The 17,012-nt window shown below is 47.7% G+C and overlaps 1 long non-coding RNA gene across 1 annotated transcript in view; it reads left to right on the forward strand.

Annotated features, from left to right (window-relative positions):
- Nucleotides 1–17,012, forward strand: part of LOC110362372 (uncharacterized) — a 63,540-nt gene that overhangs the window by 24,989 nt on the left and 21,539 nt on the right. The window contains exon 2 of the long non-coding RNA XR_002419699.2: nucleotides 5,108–5,205. This is a non-coding gene — a long non-coding RNA (uncharacterized LOC110362372). The remainder of the gene's footprint in view (nucleotides 1–5,107; nucleotides 5,206–17,012) is intronic.

Consider the following 17,012-nt stretch of genomic DNA (forward strand, 5'->3'; position numbering starts at 1 on the left):
CCTGTTGTTCTTAGTCATCTTCGTGCAATAGTTGAAGAAAACAGCAGAATTCAGTCTGGTACAGTTTTCTACATGTTTCAGTTCCCATGTGATCTTGCGCTTCAAAATAGTAGATAATGGGCAGAAAAAGGACATAGCGAAGGCGGCTGTGCCTGTGAGTTCTAACCAGAGCGAGAAATTGCCTGTGCAGTTCTGAAGAAATGTGCCTTGTATTATTCCTACAAGCTTGAAGAAGTAGAGTCAGCCTGTGCAAACGTGACTCCTGGGTGGAGGAACAGGAACCAGTCTGATTTCCCAGCAGTCAGTAATACACATTTTCTCCAGTTTCCTGGGTCACTCCTCCTTAGCACTGGAACCTACGCATGGCACCGTGGGCCGTGCTTTCAGTGAATTACGAAATACAACGGACCACTTCATCCTAACATGAGAAGTGGGGAAATTTGGTGAGAAATCGGTGCATCTGGGTGGAGGGGCCGGGAGCGGGTGGTGTGGGACGGTCCCCCCGCAGCCGTGGAGTTCCCTGAGCCGCCGGGCAGGGTCTGCGGTCACACCGTGCCCATTCACGTCACCACAGCCGCCCGGTGACCACAGGGATGCTCATTGCCGACGATTTGGAAAAGCCGCATTTCCATTTTTTAGTACCTTTTTTCTCCTGCTTCTCTTGGGAGCTGTTTCGAGTGGTGGCACCCAGGCAGGGAACGACGCCTTGTATTGATGCATCAGCTTTGCCTCAGCCGCTGGGTGCAGGTGCCCAACACGGTTCAGCTGGCTTTGCGTGGCTTGCGGGCTCACTTTTTAAAGATCTCCCTAGTTACATCTTTGCCCTTTCCAATGAAATATTTTTGCGTGCCTGCAAAATGCTGACAGAATAAACTTTGATGTTTTAGGATACCATTTGTTCTTCTGTGTCTCAGAAGGCGGGAAAGCTTGACCAGGAATTCCAGGTCTGTTGCCTGCTCTGCTTTGTGCTGCTGTCTTCACACATTTGTGCAGCTTCCCCGCCTCTCCTACAACAGGCATTTTGTGTATGGAGTGCTCAGGAAAATGGACTCATTTCTGTTTTCTTTCCCTCTCACTAGTCATTTACAACCATCTGAAATGGATGTGTGTTTGCAGCAAAGAACAACTCAAATTCTCTAATTGATGCACAAATACACTCATTTACATGCAATTTTGGTTTTTCAGAAGTGCATCTATTTGCATAAATAAAACCTCTTTCCCAAATATTAGTGTGAACAAAGGCAGTTTTCATGGATGCCAGAAAAAAAAAGTGGCTGAATAGAAAAGCCAATGCAGAATTTGCATAATAGTTACTAATTGTTTTCCTTGCTGTTGGCCTGTCTCTGCTACATAGGCGGTGCTGGTTGCCGTGTAGTTTGTGGCTGCGGTTTGGTGTGTTCTGGAGCTCAGGGGCCGCCGCTGGCTGGGGACGTGGCCGTGCCGCCCTGGCACCGCTGCACAAAGACGCCTCTTGGTTGCGGTCGACTTGGCCAGCTTTGGTTTAATGTGCCGTTCTTCCAAAGTATTATCGCTAAAACCTCCGGAGGGATTCTGGAACACTGTTGAAATTAGGAATAGATCAATAAACCTCCCTCTACCTGGCTCAAGTATGTTTAATCAGTTTCCTTCATTTAGAGATGCAGGGAAAGATCTAACATGCTTTTACTGGTTTTCTTGGTATTATTGCATTGTTTTTTCTTTTAAAATGTAGTAGTCAATGTGGCTCAAGACCACAAAGTAAGATGAAGCTGTCAACCATCTTCAGGAAACAGCAGTGTTGGGTTTTCTGGACAGAGGTTTAGTCGATAGAGAACTCTATTGATTCTCCATGTAAAGAAAAGGAATGAGACTAAGCCAAATAAGCCAAATATGTTTTAGTCTGGAAGAAAAAGGATGATGGTTTTATTTCAAGGTTGTGGTGCGCTCATAACTGCGCCGTTAGCAAGTGATTGCTGCATCGTGGTGGAGTCAGATGTCAACGTGCCCCGTGCGGAGAAGCAGAGGGAGCGGCGAGGACGGGACCGGCCGTGCTGCGCCCTCACACCGTGGCAAAGGGACGGGACCGCCGGCGGAACACTCGGCGTTAATTCACACCGGGAAATGATTGAGCAGCTGTTCAGATCTGCGAGTTGGAAAAGTGCTGTAAAACACAGTAGGGAGGAAAAGTCAAACCACCCGTTTGGAGGTGCTTATCAGGAAATCTGGCTGGGATCACCTTTAAGCTCCGCTTGTCTGTGAGTGTGAAGTCTAGTTTGTGATAGAACAGTTACTGACAGAACTTTACTTCCTTAGGGGAGGGTGTGGGGAAACCAACCCAACCAAAAAAAGCCCATCACACACACAAACCAAACCACCCAACCGACCAAACGACAGCACCAACAAAGGAAGAGGGTAGTTTTTGCCAAGTTTGATTTCCAAAGCAAATTGCAAAGATTCACAGTTATTCCTCAGAGGAATGCGTTGGATTTTTGTTTTAAAGACCAGTCTCTAGAGCGGACGTGCCGTGTTTGCATAAGATTTATATAAGTGCGTATAAAGAGAGAAGAAAACAGTGTATCTGCCTCGTTGTATGCTCTTTTCATCTAGTATTCTGACAATATTGTATTTGGGGATGTACTATCCCATTCAATGGATGTGCATCCCCTCAGATGCAGCATTGCTCGGGAAGCTGCTGTTCTTTACAAAGAGTGCTGGGTTTGGTTACTCAGCCTGGAGCTCAGTGGACCCTGGTTGGGGTTTGCAGCATCCCTGGCCCCATCAGCCGTCCTCTTGGGAAGGGAAGGGAAGGGAAGGGGGTGCCGTGGGGCAGGCAGAGAGGATCCCATCACCGCCTCTTTGCTCTGGGGTTCCTTAAGTCAAGTGAAAAACTGACAGATGACCCAAGCAATACTGCTGGCTCTCTGTGTTCGTGTGGTATAGAGATGCCATCAGTGACACCTTCAGTCTCACCTATAGCCACATGCATGATCGCAGCCCATTTCTGGGGGAGAGAGCTTTCCTTCCTCATCTGTGCCTTTCTTCCTCTCCATCGCCTGCACTTCCTGCTTTTCACAGCCCTGGTTCTACAAGAATTTCAGGAAGTGAATCTATTATCAGTCTTGACAGCTGTTTCTCCAGCTCGCCCTTTCTGAAGCCAGTCTGTTTCCGTTCAAGACGCGGTGCCCCTTTCCGCTTCCCCCGCGGTGACACAAACCCTCTGTGGGCAGAGCCGCAACTGCTGTCGGACACATCTTTACCAAGTTGTGCTTGAATGTGTGTTGCCGTGTTCCTGTCCTTTCAGGAAGAGTTTGACATTGTGCTTTCCTTCGTAAGAAAAGTGTGCCTGTTGAAAAAATATGTTTTTCTTTTACAAAAGCGTGTCTCAAAGAAAAGCACCAGAGAGATGGGGCGGTGGGGCTGGAGATGTGGCCATGTGCCAGGGCTGGTGCCCCGCGCTGCGTCTCTGTGCAGCCCGGGCACCGGGTGCGTGCCGCGGGCCCCGGCGTCTCCCCGGGTGCGTGCCGCGGGCCCCGGCGTGTCCCCGGGTGCGTGCTGCGGTCCCGGCGTGTCCCCGTGCGCGCAGGGTGGTCCCAGATCCCTGTGCGAGTCTTTCCTCGGCAGGTGTCAGAGCGTTTAACAAAAGAAAAAGGGTTAGTGACACCATTCCCAGAGTGCGGAGGGAGAAATAAAGCAGGAAAGAGTTAGAGTGATTTTTCTGCCACTCTGTTACATTATAGTGCCATTTATCGTGATACTTTTTTTAGAAATATATGGTGAATTGCAGCAATAGAGATGGGGTTTAATTTGTTTGTTGGCTGGTGACTTTCATCCCTTTTTTGTTGGTTGCCTTGTCCAAAGTGCCAAAAATATTTGATGTAATCTCTTTTTCTAGATGTTTCTAAGCTATTATTTTAAAAGCATCAAAGATGAGTAAATCAGTTGAGCTTATTTTATTTTGTTGTCATTTAGCAAAGATCAGTGTAAATGCTTCATTCTGCAGTTTTGAATTCAGTGTAGATTACACAAAGATACATGGATCTTTTTACAGTGTGAGTCTGGCAGAGGTCGCCATCCCTGTTCACCTTTTGGACCACGGTGGCGTTGGGCTCGTTTGGTGTGGAGGGATACGCAGAGTGTGACAGGAGGCACCAGCTCCAAGCTCCTGGGGTACCCACGTTCTCTAGATAGCAAACCACATTGTTTTGGTTTATTCTCCTCATTCAGCAGACACTTCTTGAAGCACAAAAAAATAATGATCTAAAAATCAAAATGTACAAAGACAGTATTAGAAAGATTAATCATCCTGTGTTTCATCATAGTGATTTTGTATGATGAGATGTGTTTATTTCGATTGCTGGAAGTCACAGATGTGCGTTTACACCTCTGCAAGCTGGTTCCGTTCCTCTTGCTCATTACTTGCTGGCCTGAACCCGATGCGTCTCTAATCCGTTCAGCAAATCTAAGATCCTCATTCTTCTCGTCAGGATGTATCTTGGCTTCCCTTCTTTGGGATATCTGGGTTAAAGCAGCCCGTCGAGTTCCACCCGTTCTCGTCCTAAATCTCTGGTTTCTTGTGTGCTTTGGTAGCAAATACCGTCAGCAACCTGTAGCTTGAAGTAGCAGGAATAACAGGGTAAGTAAAGAAAGACATTCAGATTAAGGTCTCATGATACCTTTCTCTTTTGTCTGTATGCCAGTACTATAAATTATCATTATCATAATTAAACAAAAAAGGCACTGTGTGAATTTTACACTATATTCTCTCAATGACGCTGGAGAAACAATATGCATGAAATCAACTTTTATAATAGCTGTAAAGTCATTGCTGCTTTCATAGCACTTTTGCAGCTTGTGGCAATCGGTGGGGGTTGTGCGTTCATACTGAGTTGATCTCTTGCTTTTTAGTTCATGGTCTATTTAGAGGCTATAAAATGCGTATTTACAGCGATGCGTTTCTAATTCCTGCAGCCATTGTTGTGCCGAGATTGAGGTCATTGCCACATCTGAATTTTGCTTGTCCTTGAGTCGTGAGGTTCATCTTGCGTGTTTCAGGTGCTGTGTAAAGTTCCCGCTGAATTTACTGGAAGGGACAGATCTTAAACATTTATTTATGTTCTTTTAATTACAGATCTGTAGTTCTGCTGCTGAGATGGCAACAATTGACATGCTTCCCGAATAATCCACGAGTTTATTGGACCTCTTGCTCTACCTTATCACATGCTCAAGGTAATTTTAAGATGTAAAAGAGGTAAATGTATTTTGTGGGGTTTCAAAGCCTTATGTCTGAGTTTTGAAACCATCTTTAGACAATATAATGTCATCATACAAGGCCATGATTAGTATAGGCCTTGTTTTGTAAAAAAATCCTGTGTATATAGCTTAAATCAGTCTGTAAATGCTGACAAGGATCTTGTGAAGCCTTTGTGCAAAATAATTGCTGCTGGCATATTCATGTAATGAAACGTGCCTTCCTCTGGGAGAGCGAGGAATGACGTCATGTATTTGAGATAGACAGTCGATGGCGTGTTTTAGGCTCCTATTTTGGATGGTTTTTTCTTTGGAAAGTGGGAAATGCAGAGACGTTTCTGCCATGACTGTCGGGCTTGGAGGCGTTAAGAGCAGTAACTGACCTGTTTGCATTTTGGGTGGAAGTGAGCTTTTCCTGTGAGCAAACAGCTGAGAAAAAACACATAGGAAATCATCGCAAAGGGTGGTAGGTGTGTAGGTTGTGAAGAAAGCAGCCCATCGCATGGAGTTGTTTGGAAAAGCCCTCGAAATGCTGAAGCTCCAGTAGCGGCACGGGGCACAGGGGCCGAGGGGCTGCAGGAGCTGCCGGCTCCGCCGCGTCGCCTCATGAAGTGTGTATGTGACCTGTTTGAGAGAACCCTGCGTGCGTGAGTCACACAGGCACAGCGTGCTCCTGTGGTCAGCTGGTGGAGCTGGGGCGTCCTCGGGGCGTCTGGAAAGGAGCTGTGTCACACAAGAGGGAGAGCGCGGCTGGTGGGCCAGGAGTACCACGTGTGACATGAGTGAGCTCGGCAGTGTTCTGGGGTTTGTTAGCATTTCTTCTTATTGTTTGCTTCTAAACAAAATAATCTCTCTCTCCTGAAGACCTCTAAGTGTCCAACATAAACATGCTGTTTTCTGTACCAGACATTTGTGTGTTTTCTGGCTCTGGACAGACGCTGTTCTGTCCTTTCCAAGGGGCTGTGCCTGCGGAGGGACTGCGTCGCCCGTTCCAGCCCCGCTGCTCCGGGGGCACAAACGCGTTCCTGCCCAGCCCGTGGTGGATCTGCCTCCTCTCTGCCTCCACCCGCAGAATGGCGAGAAATACTCAGCTAAACAGGCATAAATTCTCATTACACTTTTTCTAGAGGTGCTTTAGTTTTCATAGTTAATGGTAATTGTTAGATAGAGCAAAGGTTGTCCTAAGATCAGAACAAGATGTTTAATTAGTTTTTACATTAATATCTTCCCATATTAGAGGTGATAAATGTATGCCCTTTGAAGTGCACTTCAGTGATGAACTGAAACTGATGTGTGAAATAACCACAGTAGTATGTGCAGTTCTCAAGCCCTGTTTCTGTTCTCCAGCGTCTCTCATTGCTCTTCCGTGCTTTCTGTTGGCAGACACGGAGAGGTGACCAGTGACACCAGTGCAGAGAGGGACAGAACTGGCAGATACTGATAGTATGTAGTGGTTGGAACGGGGACGGGCTTTACAGTATGGCACTGTTTGCTAGGCTGTGTTATTTAAATTACTGGGTTGGAAAGCCCTGGTTTTGTGGTGAAGAATCAAGTGACTAGACGTTAGATTTTAAGGGTTATCACCCCTAAGTACTTACACAGGGATTTCCAGGGGAAATGAGGGAGAAATTTTCAAAGGATGTCGAGAAGGTGGGAGAGGTTACGGAATGTATCCCCTTTGCAGCCTGCCCTGTGCTGCCAGAGAAAACTGGTGACAAAGTTTCAGGAAACTTTCGACCGACTCTTAATCCTGTGAATGAGCAAGTGGGTCTTTGCTTCTTACTGGCAAGGGTCGCACTCCGGTAAACCCCTGAGCCTTCGTAATGTCAGAGCTGCTTTCGGCTGGCGTGGCGACGCTCGAGCAGTCCGCGCTCACCCCGGCTCACCCTGCCGTTCACATCTGCTCCTGTTTGCCCAGCTCCTTTTGGGGGGATGTTACTCTCCTTGCTTCCCTGAGAAACTGCTGTGGTCCGGGTACACTGCAGGTTTTCCTCCCATAGCAATTAGCTTCTAAGATTCTAAGATACTCTTGCTTTAGATTAAGGTGCTCCTGTGGTAGACACAGTTGAGATTTAAGTTTTTATTGATATTTTTTTTTGTCCTAATTAAGTCTTAACACAGTGCTAGAACTGAGCAAGCTCACTCTTCGAGTGACGTGCTCCTGGCCATACCGGAGGTCTTAGTTTTGTTGCTTGGTTTGGGGTTTTTTAAAAACCTCTTAGCTGCAAACAGGACAGAACGTTTTCTGTGTGGAGTGACAGGCTGAGGTGCACGCCGAGCACGCAGCCCCGGGCCTGCCTGCGCGTCACCCGGAGAGCAGTTCCAGCTGTGTCGGAGCGAAGCAGCCTCTCGGGTCCCGGTGTGACTGTCTGTCCGGGGCTCACCGGCGCGGCCGGGCTGGGGCGCTGGGCTGCGCGGTCGCTCACGCCGAGGTCGGGTGCCCGCGATCCAGCCCTGCTCCCAGCTCTTCTATATTTGGAAAAAGTACCTGCCATGCCGTGATTACGTGTGCAATTACATACGTGTGGGATCTGTAGCTATAGATCAATCAGGCTTACCAATGATATATAAGAATGAATTCCAGATGTAACCGTTACCTTCTTTTTCATAGGTAATATGTATTTCTTTTGTTATTTTAAAATTATAGGAGTGGTTGTATGACTCACACTAATTATTATTAGCAGTACCAAGCAGAATACCAAGGGAAAATGGGAGAAAAAGAAGAATTTTGAGCCAGGGCCTGAATCTGTGCTATTTTTAGCACTTTTTCAAGTTACTATTCCTAACTGCCGGCAACTGACAAGCAGGAGAAACACAGTGTGAATCAAGATGTTCCCTTGTCATCTGCTCACATTTTTCATTAGTGAATTGACATGCAGATGGTTGTGTAGCTGCTGGTGCTGCCGAGCGCTGTGCACGCCCTCGCTGAGCACGCACCATCGCCTGCCCGGCGGCCTCTGGATAAACCAGCCGTTACATGGATCCCCGCGGAGCCGAGGCCGAGGCTTCCCCCGTTGGTACCGCGGATAGGACATCCTGACACGCGCTGGTTCTCTGGTACGAGTGCGCTTGTTTATAATGGGTCAAAAATAGCTAAAGGAGGAGTTTCCAAAAAAGCAAGCAGTATTCCTTCTGTATTCGCTCGGTGGGAAAATAGTAATGAAATCATGGCTCATGTCTCAAGTCGTGTGGACCCATCCTGTGTGGGTCCAGGCAATGGGAAGAAGGGAGCAAGATCCTGAGCTGCAAAACGTTTGGGATGGCTTCAGATAAGGATTTATTACACACTCCTGTTGGGGCAATTTTATCTGAACTGTTTTAAATGCCAGTTGGCGGTTTGGATTTTGTGCTGGCTTGGAGCTTCCACATGTTGTGTGGGCTGGTGGGGCGAGGTTTCCATTGCCTCGGCGGCTTCCAAAGGGCTGTTATTCCAAAATCCTCGGCAGCTGATTCGGGCAAGAACAAGAAAACAAGTTGTATTGCAGATCGTAGCTGTGCTCCGATTTTACTGGATTTTAAAAAACACTAGTTTAACATTCTCCTCTGTGAATCAAGTTAGCATAAAAACCTGTCGACAACAGCTGTTGCTTCATGTAGAAATAACAAATAGACTTTACAATCTGAGACATTTTCCTCCCTAAGTCAACTTATATTCTTAATACAGTACCTAAAATGACAGTAAGGGTTGCTGCTAGTTCACAGAGCTAATGAATTGGATTTTAAACTCTGCATTCGCTACAGCTTATGACCTTTAGTTTAGAAGATAAATGAAATGTGGAAAATGGGCGGAGAAGCAGTGTTCCCCTACTTCCACTCGATTGATGGTATGCTAGGGACTGATTTTTTAAAAGGCTGGGCCCTGCCCCGCTCAGACACCCCCGCTGGCAGGCTGGCCGCGCTGTCACTGAAAACCTGCCATTGCAGTGGGGTTCAGGTGAGCAACAAAGTCAGTGCTGCTCGGCGTTCACCCCTTGTGGCCATTCTGATCAATGCACATGGACCGTTTGGTCATTGTCACCCAGTTCCAGCAGAATGGAGCAGAGGGGTCAGCGGGTCGGGTGGAGCAGAGCGGGACGGGCACTGTCCCCTGCGGTGACACTGCTGTCCTGGAGCCCCCGTGCTCAGTCCCATCCCCCCCCAGGTGGGTGCACTATCCGGAGGTGCCACCTGCTGCTCAGCGCCCTCCTCCTGCGCATCTGCTGCCCCTCCGGACCTTGGAGAAGATTCTTGACAAGTATTGCATTGCGATGGCTCATTTTGTACCCCTTTTGTGGGTGCAGGTGATCACAGACGTGCTCCGGTGCCTCGGGGACACCCGCTGTCCCGCACGTGGCCTCCCGGGGGGCTCTGGCACTTCACAAACTTCCACGCGGTACCGAGTTCAAAGTTCCGGTTGTGTCACTGTTTCCACCTCTGCCGCGCCCTCCACCCGCCTCTGGTCCCCAGCCCTGCAGCCTCTCTTCTTGTCAGTGTCCCCTGGGGAAAGCCTAGAAAGTTAACAACCTGGCATTTTTTCCTGCTGGTCTGTAACTTAACTCCTAAATAGGGGTCAGGGTCTGACTTTGCTTGTTTTCTAATAGCCTCTTTATTATTTTGACACTGTTTTCCACCAGTGTATTCGGTTGCTGTTTGTAGTCTGTTAGCTATTGTAGATGTGACTGACTGTTCATTCAGACAATATGTGAATTGTGATGAATAAAACGTAACCTGAATTCCCGTGCAGCACGCCTGGCTCTGCACAGCCATCCTGAAGTGTCACGCTCTCTAGTGCTCAGCCTAGCGCACCAGAATCCCTTCTCATTAACATGAGGTGTCACCCTTGCCTATTACGTGGCTTTTCAGATTTACCTTACTTGGCTCTTAAAATTCCTGCTTACCCTACCAGTCTGGTTCCCAAGCGATCGCAGAGCTTTTCTGCTTCCGCAAGCTGTCTGAATTGTGGACACAGTGAGTAAGAAAACACTGGCAACATCCAGAGCCGCTAAGGTTGCAGAAGCCAAGCAAGGTTGGTCCTGTGCACGTATTCATTTTAATGTTCTTGGGGGAGGAAAGTAAGCTAAGCAATTGTGAAGACATCCCAATGGTTATACTGTATGAAAACTTGTAAAGCAGCGATTTCATCAAGTTTGAATGGGTGGTTTCCCCTCATTTCTCAACCCGGAGGCAAACAGATTTCAGAAGATGAGAGCACTTCCAGTGAAAAGTTACTGACAGTTTAATAGAGAGAATAAATCTGTGGTTGCAACACTCAGAAGAGCACAAATGGTTGCATTTGTTATTCTGATAATAGGAGCAGTATTGTCAAAAATACCAGTGGTGGGAAAGCTCTTGTGAGTGCTATCAATGGGAAATTTTCTGAGGAAAGATTACAGCCTTTGGCTGGTTCCTGGAGTGGAATGGTTTTGTTTTCATTGGATGCCGTTGTTCAAGACAGCTTTCAGCATTTATAGTTTAACACTTAAACCCCAGTGTTCATTGGGACAGTGCGAATGGGCGATTCCGCCGCTGGCAAACAGCGCTCACAGCCGTCCAGCCGCGTTCCCAGGCGCTGCTCTGGATTCAGGTTGCTGCTTTTCCTTCACCTTCCAAGGTTTGCGTGAGACACACAGCTGGCCCTTGTCCTGGCATGGGGAACATGTGTGACTGAAGTTGCCCAGTGCAGCGGTGGGACAGGAGGACGTGGAGCGGGGTGGGAGCACTGGTCCTGCGGGGGGGCTGCAGCAGCTGGAGTAGAATGGAGTGGAGTGGAATATCAAAACTTCCCGCTCTTACTGCCTAGAAAAACCATCCTGCAGGAAAATGTTCATTCTATACTTCATGTACATTGGAGGGCTGATAGATGAGAATAATGTCAGAAAGAAAAGCTTTAAATAATTCATCACATGTATGCAGTGCTTATTTCTTCAGTGAGCAGGGTCCATTCCCCGTGCTTGAAGGAAATCCACAGTGAATTGGCATACCAGTATTACTTTGTTTGTCAAAAATGCTCATCAGCATATGAGTGCTTGTAAAATAACTAAAACGCACACAAACCCCAGCAGTACAGTTCACCAGGATTCATAAAGTAGAAATACGTCCATCATGGGCTTTTGGATAGTGAACAAATTGGTGTCACTTTTGTACACAAGGTAGATGAGAACGCTGTGAAAAGCATTCACGTGTTTTTCCATGTTCGAGCTGGGTGTCTTCAGTGGTACAGAAACTGAAGTGCGTTAAATACTCGTATAAACTATTTTAAGCACGGTGCTTCTTTTTGTCTGGATTTGAAATCCAAGTATGTCACAGCAGAAAGCTCTTGGTAAAAACAATGTTTCTACAGTAATGTAGCTGTGCGGCAGAACACGTCACCTTTTGGTTCTGCGTTTTGAATGAACGTCGAGCTGCCCAAAGGTGGTCTGGTTGTTGGTGACAAGTTTCCGTGACGCGTTGGAATGCGCTGGCATCCAGTGGTTCGGCAGCGTGCACACGGGGGTGCGCTAGTCCCCAGGGCAGCCTTTCCTCTGGGTGAGGGCTGGCAGGAAGCAGGGGGTCAGGATGGCACACACCAGCATGTGGGTCTCGTGGGAAGTTTTCTCTGAAGCTGGCTGTTTTTTCCTGTGCTGAGCCTCTGGCTGACACGGCCCCTGCGGTGACACGGGGACCGGCCGCCCGCCGCTGCGGTCATCGTGCAGTGCGGGACACGGGGAAGCTTCCTGACCCACGGGGCCGCCGTGCTGCCTGGTGAAGCGCCTGGAAGCTGCGAGGCCTCTGGTTCCGGGGCTGCTGGTGTTGTGCAGGGCTGAACCGCCTGGGCCCGAACGCTCCTGCAAACAGCACATTCCTCATTCTGGAATCAAATTTCTGGCATTCTGTGCCGTTCCATCGTTGACATGTAGGTGATGTAAAGCAATCAAAAAAGCCGCGTGACAAGTCAGATGTCTTTTGTAAAGGACATGGGATAATAGATGTGTCTTGTTGCAATTCAAATTTATCAGCTTTCTGTGTTTCAGGGCATATCAATCCTGTTCTTCAGACACGTGTATTACTTAAGCATTTCCTAAGCAGTTTTCCTTAGACACAGCATCTCTCGGTTCCACAGGACGCTTCAGCATTTACAGAGTGCGTTTCCTTCCTGTCGCACATCCTGGAGCTGTTTCTTCAGAGACAGATTGTTTGAGTTTCTGCAAATCAAAGAATGTTGGGTCCTGCAGAAGAATCACTGCAGCGGCCGTCACACGGTAATTCTGGCCGCACGCGCCACATTCTGTTCATTTCTTTCACCTTCCAAAAGCTATTTGGAAAGCACCCTAGGAGTGCTTTAAAAATGTTCACACGTTGTCAGTCAGGATGTTGTCAGAACTGTTCATTTGTCCTTTCTTGCTTACTTGAAGCTTAGAATTGATTAAAAAATGGAGCTGTTCCAGAAGCTTGTAAATACTGACAGGTTTCTCACTGCTGCCTGTTCCCAGTAGGTTTGGCCCAGCTTAAGAGCAGCAGTTAGATACCCAGGTAGCTGATGTGCAGAACAGACCTTTCTGCCTGTTTGCATCTCCGTTCCGTGCTGGAACAGACCCTGCACACTTTGGAGTGCCGTCCCACATGCTGCTGCGGTATTTTTGTGCAGAAAACGAATGTTTCTGCGAGCGCTGGGCTGCTGACGGGTGCCAAACCTCGGCGCGGCCGCGGAGCTGCTGCTGTTCTTCCCTATGGGCGCCGGGGCAGCGGAACCCCCGTGTCCCGCGGGACACCCTGGCATCTCGTCTGCTCCCACACAAACAGGAATGCGTTTTCAGGGCTGAAGCACGGGACCCACTGTAGGGATTGGAGATGGCTTCCTTTCTTCTCTGTGGGGAGGATGGACAAGACTTGCTTGCCTTTCTAAAACAGTGAAGAGAACAAGGATGGAAACTATGAAATGGGCAGAAAATAATCATGCAGGATAACACCCTTAGTAAGATACGCAATAATGTTATCTGCTGTGAAAGCAACATCTAGAACAATTGAACTACAAAGGGATAGTGTTCTTTAGGAGGCTCCGAGGTAACTGTCAACATAGCAGTGGGCACTGTAGAAGAAAAAAAGTCCAACTTTCTTTGAACAGTCCTCTTACTATTAGAAGCCATGTGCTTTCCAGGAGAATCCGTGTGATGTTTTTGTCCGTGTTGATAAAAGCTGTGGCAGAAACTCTGGAAAAGCTGCTAGAATGGATCCCTTTCACATGAAGTGTATCCTCCCCACTCTGATGCTCTTCAACTTGACATTTGAAGGGACATTCCAGAGTGGCTGTTGCAGAACAACCGTGGCCTTCAGCAGGACGCCCAGCAGCCTCCGCGGGACGCTCTGCAAGGAAGCAATGTGATCCGTCACACACCGTCTGTACCTTCCAACCCGCAGCTCTCTGCTGCCAGAGCGGGGCTGAGCTCACAAGTTGGGCACATGAGAACGGACAGCGAGGGCTTTATTTGTTGTTTATACCACTGATAAGTACCAAAGGAGAACAGCTGGTTCAGACGGCCTTGCTGTGGCCAAGGGGTTGCGTTAGGTGACCTCCAGAGATCCCTTCTGACCTGCATCGTGTGCCGCCGTGTGCAGCGCTGACCCTGAGCGGGTTCGTGGCGGTGCAGAGACGCGGCCCAGCCGTTCCTCTGCTCAGTGCGGATGCACGGCACGGGCAGGGGCGCTCACGCTGCACAGCCCAAATGCTCTGTAGTCGTTTAGAAAATTACTGTGCCAGAATAACTTCAAAGTACGTATTCAAGCATCAAAAATAGTAGTTCTGTTACCCTGTTCATCTTTTTCCTTACAAAGTGGAAACTTGAAAATGTGTTTAGTTTCTTTAGAGAAACTTCAAGGATTTATTTTCTTTTTTGCTGAATTTTAAACTCAACCATCAATTTACTCAACAGAAGCAGCAGCAGATAGCAAGATGCATGTGAAAGGACAGTCCAAACCACGTCACCCCCGTCCAAGGTGTGCTTCCTGCAGCGACCCTGCTGCCGTGAGCTCGGTTGGCGTGTCGAGTTTCTAAACACACACAAATGGCTGGAAACGGGAGTATGTGTTAACTTTGCTTCACCGGACTGAATAATAACTTCTGCTGGGCGTTTGCAGAAAACACTGCTTTTCCACTTAGTCTGAGAGTTCACAAACATTTCAGGACGCCTGTGATTCCAGGAAACCAAACCAAACCACAATAATCAGGATTTCAGTACTAGGGGGTATTACAGCTTGGTCCTAAACTCATTCATTGTTGCAATGAATACAACAAGGATCAAATTCATAACTGATTAAAACAAAGCTAAAAGCAAATAACCAAATTACAGCATTGGTGTTAAGCAAAGCTGACTGGCTGGAATGAGAAATGATAGCCCAGTGTTTGTTGTTTTGCATGTGCGTGGTGTTTACAAAGTACGTGTTAATCATCGCTGGCACCCAGCAGGAAGCTCTACTTTAAAATGGTTTTTGTGGTTTTGTTTAAAAGACAGTAAACAGGAACGTTCCAAACTTACCTAAAAACATCCGGAGGCAGCAAAAGGAAAAAATAGCTTGGTTCCTTGTCCAGATGAGCCCAGCTTTTAAAATCGGACACTGTAAATGAGCGGTGGGCCGGCCGGGACGCTGGGCAGCGCCGGGATGCAAAACTGTAGGTGTCAGAACTGCTTCTTACCCAGATGTTACCCCTTTTACTCCTGGGTGTGTGGTTGTCATCTGTCCCATTCTCCCAGGTGAACAGAGGCGAGCCTGGGCTGGAAAAGCTGCACGCGGTTGTGCATCTGGAAGGGACCGTGGCAGGACCCGAATTAAACAAAACACGAGCAACTGCATTCTCAGAGAGGATGCTCGCTGAAGTTCTGATTAGGGGCAGATAAAAATGCTCCTTCAAGGAGCTTAAATGTTAGAAATCTCAGGGTCTTTTTCTGGTTTGCTGGATACAATAACAACAGTCTAAACTATAAATTAGTATCCCATTTTAAAAGCTGATGCTTGTTTCCCGTGGCAATAGCGCCGTTTATGAGCAGCACTGTGGATCTCAGAATATCCCCCTTGGGAACTGCATGTTCTTACTACAGCTGTTTTGTTTAAGCAATAACTTGCAGGCGTATTGGCATTAGGAGGCAGCAGCGTGTGTCTCGTGCTGGGCGCATGGCGAGGACACGCACCAAGGTGTTTATCCAGAGCTGCAGGGCCCGTCTCCTGCTGAGCTTTACGCTCGGCCTAGAAAGACCATTATATCCAGGGCTGAATTTTAATGAAAACAGAGTCTTGTGAAAGAGTTCATAGCAATAAACTCTTGCATGGCAATGGTGCAGAATTTCCACAGCGAGGAGCTTTGAAAAAATGCAGGATTTGGTGTATGCTACAAAGGAAATAATGTCTTTAATTAATTAATCTACTGTCTTGGCTGCATTACTTTTTAATATCCGTTTGCATATTCTGTGAATAAACGGGTTTGCCAGATGGTGCTTAAATGATCCTTTGAAAGTGTTTTTCTTGAGAACATGGGGAGTAGTCACTAAAGGAGATGCTGTTCTGAAATGAAGTCGTAGGATCCGTTTGCTGCAAGGCGGCTGGGTGAGCGCAGGGCCCCGAGCTGGGGTGTCCGCAGAGCCCCGAGCTGGGGTGTCCGCAGGGCCCTGAGCCGGGTGTCCGCAGAGCCCCGAGCTGGGGTGAGCGCAGGGCCCTGAGCTGGGTGTCCGCAGGGCCTGGGGGCGGGAGGCAGAGATTCCCACGCAGGACACGCTGCTCCTGCTCCAGAAACCAGGTTTATTTCCAATGGTTCCCTTGCTCCCCGCCTGGCCAGGGCAAGTCACAGGCCTGCTCGCAGCGCTGTGCGCACACCAACTGTTCTGAGCAAGCACAATGACACATAACTTACATACGTGCTAACTGGGATACCTTGGGGGAACATTTTGACATTTTGTTAATGTGCACATGAAGTATTCTTTCTGTCGCTTTTAAAGATAAACGAGAGCAGTTTTCTGAATTGAGCACAACCTGTATCGTTTGTTGCTTACAAAGACCTTAAACCTGAGACCTGCTAAGCCAGATGGGAGCAGCAGTGCCGCCCGTGGCCGTGCCCGGGGCAGGGTTGTGCTGGAGCTGATGGCAGCAAATCCCCGGGTGTGAATTCCCAGCCAGGGGAAGGGATTAGAGTGCTGATGAAACCCCTGCTGATGAAACGATCTTGGCAGAGTTCACAGCCTTTCAAACAATACGGTCCCCCGCAGCAAATCTGTTTGATCCAGGGAACCTTTTTGCATTTCCGTTTTGTCAGTGTGCATATTTTTAATAGAAACATCACCATTCTCAATTAGCCCGTGTTTAGTAAGATTTTATTGAATTGTTCAGTGTTATGTTGGTGAATGTGAGTATTAAAGTTATTTATGATTTATACATACAAAGAAACTAGGGAAGTAAAATCAGTAAGTAGTTGGGTTTTTTATGAAATGCCTGACAAATTTAGATTAAAGAGGCCACTGTGCTTTGGCTGTGAACTCACACAGTGTTTGCTGGAATGTCGTGCCTAATTGTAAGTGATAATGCTGTGTGCATGAGAAATGGAGAGGGCAAAGGAGTTCACCTGTTTCAGCTGCACACTACAGTTTAAGGTGCAACCTACATTTCATGGGTTTCAAATAAGATTAAAGGGCGCTTTCTTCATGTAGATAAACACACTTATCCATTTTTATTCTGTTGACAGCAGAGTTATCGCAGATTGGGACATGTTTTTTTATATGTGAATGCAGTTTAGAACATTCCAATATCCAGTCTGGGAACGAGCTTTTAGATACCAAAATGACAAAGAA

This window comes from Columba livia, chromosome 9, assembly GCF_036013475.1.
Source record: "Columba livia isolate bColLiv1 breed racing homer chromosome 9, bColLiv1.pat.W.v2, whole genome shotgun sequence".
Classification (NCBI taxonomy): domain Eukaryota; kingdom Metazoa; phylum Chordata; class Aves; order Columbiformes; family Columbidae; genus Columba; species Columba livia.